The sequence below is a fragment of the Magallana gigas genome, chromosome 9 (genome assembly GCF_963853765.1).
Source record: "Magallana gigas chromosome 9, xbMagGiga1.1, whole genome shotgun sequence".
In the NCBI taxonomy this organism is placed as follows: Eukaryota; Metazoa; Mollusca; class Bivalvia; order Ostreida; family Ostreidae; genus Magallana; species Magallana gigas.
This window is the reverse complement of record NC_088861.1, coordinates 6,732,348-6,740,985: the sequence shown is the minus strand read 5'-3', so window position 1 is coordinate 6,740,985 and position 8,638 is coordinate 6,732,348.

The window sequence follows — 8,638 nt, the reverse complement described above, 5'->3', positions numbered from 1 at the left end:
AGCATGAGAAAAAAACTTCCTTATTACCAGGTAGTATTAATTAAGTACCCGTGGGATGAACACTTTTTTAAAAATGAGTTACAATTCCCAACTCAAGAGGAACAATTAATATCTTAAAACATGCTCTCTTCAACTTCACCTAAATTTCTATGAAAAGATGAGAAAAAAACTTCCTTATTACCAGGTAGTATTAAATGAAAAAGCTTATGCAATCCTGAGAAAAAATATGCATCATATTGCCAATTCCATTGAGGTTTAAGAAAAATATAGCCATTTAAGTGAACCTACCATTTCCCCACTCCTCTATTTAACACAGATTCATGGGGCTCTCCTTTAGTAAAACATATTAACTTAATCATTAAGACATCAATTGTTGTTCAACCTTATTGAATAAGAAACCTTATTCAGTACTACATACATCCACATAATATTACCATGATAAAAGCATCAAATCACTTAGAAATACTCTTTCATGTATTACACTCCCCGTATTTTGATTGTCAGAAAAAGCATTTACTGGTATAGTTTGAAATATTGTACCTAATTCTTGGGTCATTTCTTAAACATATTTGAAATGATCATCACTGATGCTAACCGATTGCTCAGATTTGGTAAATTGGATGATTTGTAGCATTTTTGTAGACATTTGTTTTGAAAGCGGTTTCTTCTTTTTCTTCTTTCTTGCCTCTGAACTTGTCCATTGCGTTTCTCAGAGATGGCTGAACAGAGTTGTACACAACTCTAGATCTAGAATATGATAGGCCTGCATACCCTGTTTTGAATTTTAAATTTATTGTTTTTAAATTGGGGTTGGGCAACCATAGTTTTGGGGGGTCAAATAGGGGTGGGGTCTAACACTGAATCCTTAGGGAAAAATTATACATTATATTGGAAATGGTTATCACTTGAAAACCGTTAAAGATATTGACATGGATTTTTCAAATGCTAAATATATTGAGTGTTAATTATGGTCAATACATGGTACATTATAGATATGATCTCTGGGGACTATATATATTCCCCAACCCCCAGGTTTGGGAAATTACTTAATATTTAAAAAACCGTGACTCCTCACCCCTAAACCATATATATTCTTGTTCCTTGTGTAATGGGGCATCATATGGTATATAGGTTATGGCCATATGGGGGTGGTTCCGTCTACCCTTGAAACAGGAAGTGCCCTAATTTAAATATCTCATTAAATTCCTATGAGATCCCCAACCCCAAACTACTTATATTATTGTTCTTTGTGTTAAGGGGCATCAAATGGTATGTAGGGTATGGGCCCTGGGAGTTGTCCTGACCCCCATTGAACAGGAAGTGCCCAAATATATATCGAAAACGGTTGAGATCCCCACCCCTAAACCAAATATATTCTTGTTCCTTGTGTCAAGGAGCATCAAATAGTATATAGGTCATGGGCCCCAAGGGTGGTCATGACCCCCCCCCCCCTTGAACAGGAAGTGCCCAAATATCTTGAAAACAGTTGAGATCCCCGCCCATAAATCATATATATTCTTGTTCCTTGGGTCATGCCGGTTCACCTGATGTACAGTATCAAATCAAATCATATCAATCAATCAAAATTTAAAACAAAAATGAGTCTCCTTGCAACAGTGAAAAGTAAGAGTTTATAGGTTTACATAAACAGAAATATTTTCATTAATATTCAATAGAATTGGTAATTTTTGGTATTTATTTTCTCAGAATTTGTTAAATCTTATTTTTATAAGCTCTATTAAGTCATTTCAAGAAGAATATGTTATTGATGGTACATATAATTTAGCACGTGTAATTCATTAGATGGATATAATGACATTATCTAATAAATTAATACATTGGTTGTTTGAATATTGCTTTTACTAGACTATATGATCAGACAATTGAGTCATAAGTGTTTAGTTAACCCCAACATACAATCAATCAAGATGATATATTTAGAGGACTTTTTATCCTCTGGGATAAAATATCCCAACATGGTCATTCATAGGATTTTAAATCCTATAAAGCCTTTTATAGGATTAATTATCCTATCAACACCAATGATGGGAGAAAAAATCCCATGGGAGTTTATATCCCACAAAGATTTTTTTCTCCCATGGGATTTTGGTGGGGTTTGAGATGGGATGAAAAATCCCACCAAAATCCCATGGGATTTTGATATTTGAGAGACAATTATAAGAAAACTAGAGCAATGTGTACATTCATGCTGACATGATAGGATCAAAGTAAAATGTCCCACCAAGATATATAAACAAAAGTAAGCTATGTCCAACGGAAAGGGTAGCTAAAAGCCCGGACTTTGTCATGTCCGGACTTAAATGTCGCACTGTTCTATGTTTTTATTAAACCATATATTTTGAATTTGAAGTTTTCCTTGACAATTATTATTGCACTCATTAAAGGCACATATCACTTCTTTATAGAAATTTGGAAGGTGTTTTATGTTTAGGTCTTTTGTCTTTGTTACATTGGTATTTAATAAGTAGGATATGTCTAAATTATATCTTCTAATGCAAGAGTTTATTAATTTGTTTAAAACATTGTCAGATTTTACAAGCTTTGAAACCCATGCTGCCTTTATAGCTTTATTTTTTAATTCGAAGTCGGTAATACCGATCCCCCTTCTACTATGGGTAGGATGTGTTTTACGTTTTATTCTTTCTCTGTTTCCCCAGAGAAACGAAAAAAATAATTCTATTTATTTGCTTGATTGTATTTTGTTCCGGATATTCAAGTACTGTTGTTAAATATAAAAGTTTAAAGAAAATTAAAGAATTATTATTTGACATTTTTCAAAGATCATCAATTTTCGTATTCGCCATGAATCTAGGATTTTTTCAAATTCTTTTAATTTGCATTGCCAGTTTTTTTCATTATATTCTTTATTGTTGTGTGGATCCCTATGCATTTTACAGTGGTCCTATTTATATTGATATTTTGTATGAAATTTTCTTTTTTAAGCATATTTTTCAGTTCTCCTAAAAGTATACATTCAGTTTTCGATAGATTTAATTTCGTTCCCGAGACACTTCCAAATGTTTTTATAATATCAATTGTCTTCTCAAAAGAGCCCATGTTCTTTAAAGGAAAAGTACTGTCATCAGCATGTTGTATACATTTTATTTCTCTATCTATTCCTTCTAGTTTAAAGCCTTTAATTGAGTTTGTACTATTTATCCTTCCGTTCAGAATTTCCATAACAAATAAGAATAATATCGCTGAGACAGGGCACCCTTGTCGTATCCCCCTGTGCATTTTACATTTTCGTAAGATACACCCATTATTTTTAATGTGAAAATATGAGTTAGTGTAAAGAATTTTTATCCATTTGATAAAGTTTTCACCGAAATTAAATTTTTCTAATGATTTAAATAGAAAGTTCCACTCTACGGAGTCAAAAGCCTCTTGAAAGTCGGCAGTTTCATAAGTTATCAAGCAGTTATCAAGCAGGTGCTAAGGTTGATATATGATTTTTTTTTTTATTTTATTGACAATTTTTTTTATGTGCAATCACATTTTGTTCAAATTTAGAATAAAAAAAAACCTCCAAACAAAAGTTGAAGTGTCATTAAGCAAAATTTTGATAAAATTATGATATTGCTATGTAAACAAAAAGTCAATAATGTAAATAATTTTGAAATTTGTTTCAATTCTTAAAATCAATGAACATAATTTGCAAATAAATTCCCTCAAATAAAATAACTATTGCAGAAATTTGAAACTGATAAAAAAAATTATTATGCCAGAAAAGGGGGATAATTTCTATTGAAATATCTCCCTTACAAGGTAAGAAAGTAGTCATGATATATGCTGTAGAAGACACCTTTATGTTAATGTGTTTAAAAGGCAAAAAAAAAAAATTATTTGACAAATAATTTTACACTGCAACGCCCTGGTCCCCCTTAATACAATTGCTATTGTATTGCTATCGTAAGACTTTCTAAGAATATGTTTATGTCTGTTAAAGAATTTGATCTCTTCTCGGCCAATGAAATAACACCCAACGCACTTGAATCCTGAATGTAACAGAATGGTTTGCCAGACAGATGTAAAAAGCTTGATTTTTTACATTGGGTTTCATTTTCCTTTTGGTTCCCTACGCCAAATCGTCGCTGAACCATGTTATAGTTTATTTTTGTTTTTTCTTTCTTTAATAATGCCGACAATGTACATATATTAAAGAAAGCGAAAGTTCAATCTAAAGATAAGATATGAAGTATTTATATGTTGTTTGCTTTTATTTTTTGTTTTTGTTCGTTTGTTTGTTGTTTTTTTTCCGAGAGTCCATTACTGAGACCGCTTTATGGCATTTTCCTTTAAAAAAATCATAATAAGATACATTTTTCGTCTGTGTGTGAATTTGTTTAAATAAGTATAAATAATTTTTCTGCTTAAGTATAAAAGCATTATAATCGATATTTTGATTGATAAATGAGAAGAATATGTATTTTTTATTATTGTATCTCAAGTACGAATTTATTTCAACGCAGAGTTCTTTCTCCTTTTTAAACAAAAGTGATTGTGACGTCAGAGTTCACGTTAGCATTTCAGGTCATCGTCGTCTGTCTGAAATAACAACTCTCCTAAGAATTTAAAATTGCGAAAGATACAATGTTTGTTCACCTTTTTAATACATGAAGTTCTTAAAAACCTTTTACCTGTTCACTAGACAACTTAAAATTGGGAGCCAATTTACAATTTGCAATTTACACGGAATTGTTGGTACAATGCTGACCACAGAAAAGGACAATACATAAAATGGAGCAGTAGTTCAAATTTTATCTTCGCGCATGTGATGTCATAAGGACCCGCTTCGCGCCGGCGAGCTGTGCTTGTTACCAGTGACGCACTGATATCTGATACATTTTTAAAAGTGGGTTTCAAAAGGCAGAAGACTATCCTCTAGTTGCGATATGAATATATGTTAAGTAAATCTTGCTTGAACCTTTAATAAATCCTCCAGACCTGATTATTAAGAAAACGGCTCTCAACTCTAAAATATTTCTGCATGATGAAAATGATTTTAAACGGCTAAAAAGTACCACAGCTATACTTTGAGAACTTTAAACACCTTGTAGTTTTTTTTTCGGTTGGGGTATTTAAATAAGTCATTTTACATCTTTTTACATCATATTCTCTCTGATTTAAAAAAAAACTCCGAGCTTTTACAAAATTACCTAGTAAATGGTGTCCCAAATAGATTCATTTTTTTGCATGTAACTTAATATGTCAACATTACAAACAGGGCTTTTAACAAAGACAAGGTAGTTTTATCCACGACTCGCTCCATGGCCCGCATGATACAAGTTACATTATTATCCTGTTTTTAAAATATAGCATTTTAAATAAAAGCAAAACCGGTTTGAAATACATGTACATAATGCGAGATAACATATTTGCATTTTCAAATATTGTTATTCAGAACACAGAAGTCTAACTTACAAACAAAACACATTGATTAACGCTTAAGTTATAAACGTGTCTCCATTTACGACAACAGACATAATCTATGCTCGCCTATGCTATGTGCATAATAGTTTAAAGACAACGTTTAAGAGCATATTCTACGAAATTATTTTTTTTGTAAAATCGTTGTGCATGTGAACAGGACTTCAAATAACTCCCTCATTTACTCTCAACTGCAGAGAGAACTAATCAATATTCTTTTGGTCATGAATTTTTATTGAAATGCTTGTATTTTGTCGAAATGCGTAGCCATTTTCTTGGTAAATAATAACTACCTAAATACTTTGAATATATCAATCCTAGTCCACTGTCATGTTGGAAAACATATATATCAACTAGCGAATGGAAGCATATTATACTAATGAATACTGCATTACAATCATTAATAGTGTTTGGTCCATGCCTTCATTATTTTGTTTTTGTATTTGGAATTATTTGTAAACATAAAAGCAAAACAAATTCTTAGCTGACAAAGACATTCACAGGGTTACTTGATAAATTGATAGTTGGTTATAGTAAGACTTCCTTTTATTCTTATTGCAACCAATACATGCCCAATCTTTCAAAAGATATACAATTTAAAATCTTGCTTAATTATCACCAATTCTATAACTTTATAAAAAAAAAATAGGTATGCATACCTGTTATCCATTATGCTTCTGTGCGATTCAAATCACAAAACTTCTAAAATGAGTTTACTTGGGTTGTTACGAGGTATTTTTTCTATGTCACGTGACACCTTCTTGCTTATGTAAATACCGATGATGCATCACAGATTGCATGTAAACTATATCTAATTTTAAATACTACGCACAATGTTAAATATCTTGTATGGTGGCATTAAATAAATTAGATAAACATGCAAGAAAAGTATGTCAACATGCAAAGGAATTATGTCGACATGCGAATAATTATGTCAACACGCAAGTTAATTATGTTAACATGCAAGATATTTATGTCAACATGCGAGATAATTATGTTGACATACCTTTCTTCTCTTATGTTTTGAATGCTATAAAATAATTTAAGAGTCATGTTCATTCATCAGTTTTTCCCTTTTCTTTTCTACCACTTTCCATCAGACTCCATATTTTTCTAAAAGTGTTACATTTTGCATGTGTCTTCTCGTTTTTTCACATGACTGCTCAGCTGTAAGATTGTTTAACATTTGTTTAGAAAATTTCGACCGTCCGCATACGTATAGTGAGGAAAAAAGAACTGTTTTCGAATTGACAATCGTTTGTTTTTTTCTCAGAGGACAATCGTATGCGTTGGTAGTTTCCTGTTTTGTGACTAGGTATCCTGAACAACATGTGACTTGGCTGTGTTACAAAAACTGAAATTTAATATGTGTTTACACAAATTCAGCTGAAAAGGCGTCCTGTATTGTGGATCTAATTTTTTTAACAACGTTGGGTTTTGAATACAAATGCATCGTCACATTGAGCTGAAACGATTTTTTAATATACCATTGAAGTTTGAAACATTGTTTTTAGCTTGAACCGAGGCGTAGAATCAATAATATATTTCAGTAAAATTTCTTTGACCTAAAACTACTGCCTTCAAAAAGTCATTTTTTTGCTGAAAACAACTGAACACGAGATCTTGTTTCGATATTTGTTATTTTTATCATAAAAATCTCTACGCAATAAACTTTACACGTTAAAAATTAGTCCTGTCTGTGTTATTAAGATAAGATGAAATTTTTAAACAACACTTCAATACTGTCTACATATTTCATAATCACAAGCAACATGACAATTTAAAGGTTTCCGAAGTCCTAGAGCATAAGATAAAAGCTTACTAAAAGGTGGCCAAATAATTAAGGCCACACACATCGTGAAACACTTGTTCCTTTCTGCAGTACAAGGTACTAGACCTTATTGGTCACAATGTTTTTAAGTTACACTTCCATGTGGATGAGCGTTTATTTTTTAATTTTTTGAAATCTAAAATATTACAGTTTAAGTTGTTAATTCAATCACCAAGTCGGTTTTGAACTCACTACTTGCAGGTCAAACGCTTTAACTAACTGCGCTATGCTGTGGTAGAAAAGAAATTATGGTTTATTCTATTCTTTACATTTGATGGCAATGTAATTGTGTGTACATTTAATTTTACAAATACTTTGACCAAACCAAATGCAAAACTAATGATTGCGAGATTCATAAAAAAATATTTATATGTCAACTTGCGTTAACAACGTTTTATTTAGTATGAACAACTGATGCATTGTAAAATGTTTCTTGTCCAATCTGTAACCTTTTTGAAGCAGTTAAATTGATAAGACATGTATATATTCTATTTTCCATTTCGTTCTGCTTTCCGTTCGCTTTTTTTGTTTGACGGCGTAGCAATACCTTCCTTTTTCTCTGTTGAAAATTGGGACCAAAAGTTGTGAAATTCATACCCGTGATAATATTTCACCATGACATGAGGATTATTAATGTCTTATGTACCCAGTCAAAACGTTAAAAATGACCCTGTTGTAAACTGACTCTAACTACAAAAATATTGGTTTCTTTAAACTGGAAGTTGCTCTGAGCAATTTATATAGAAGTACCGGTATCTCCTTAACAAATTTTGATTTTTTTTAAAATTATCATTCTTTCATACAGGCGGATAAATATGTCAACTTGGCTGATTTTTACTGATTAATTGTCTCAGTCCGTCGGTCCGCCCGTCCATCCGTCTGTTTGTCTGTCTGTCAACTTTTCACATTTATAACTTCTTTTCTGCAACCCACAAAACAAACCCAACCAAATTTTACCAAAGTTGGTAAAAAAATCCCTATTAAAGTGAAAAGAGACTGTTCAAATGAAGGGCTATCCCTTTTCAAACAGTAAAACAGTGTGTGTGTTTCAAATTAAAATCAAAGTACTGAAGTACTGACGGGAGTTGATTTAATCGATTATCATTTATTTAAAATCAACTTATCTTGCGTGGCAATTAGTTTCTAGTCTGTATTTAAATTACGCACTTTTTTATAATATGAATTTTAATTAGACTTTTCAGACAAGAATTTAGAGAAACCCCATATGAATCACGTTGTGTAATATTTAAAGATAGATTTCAAACTATGTATTAGTAATCGAAACAATTTTGAAAAATTGTATGGATCCAAGCACTTTTGATATTGAACTTCAGTCTCGTTCAACCAGACGCTCAG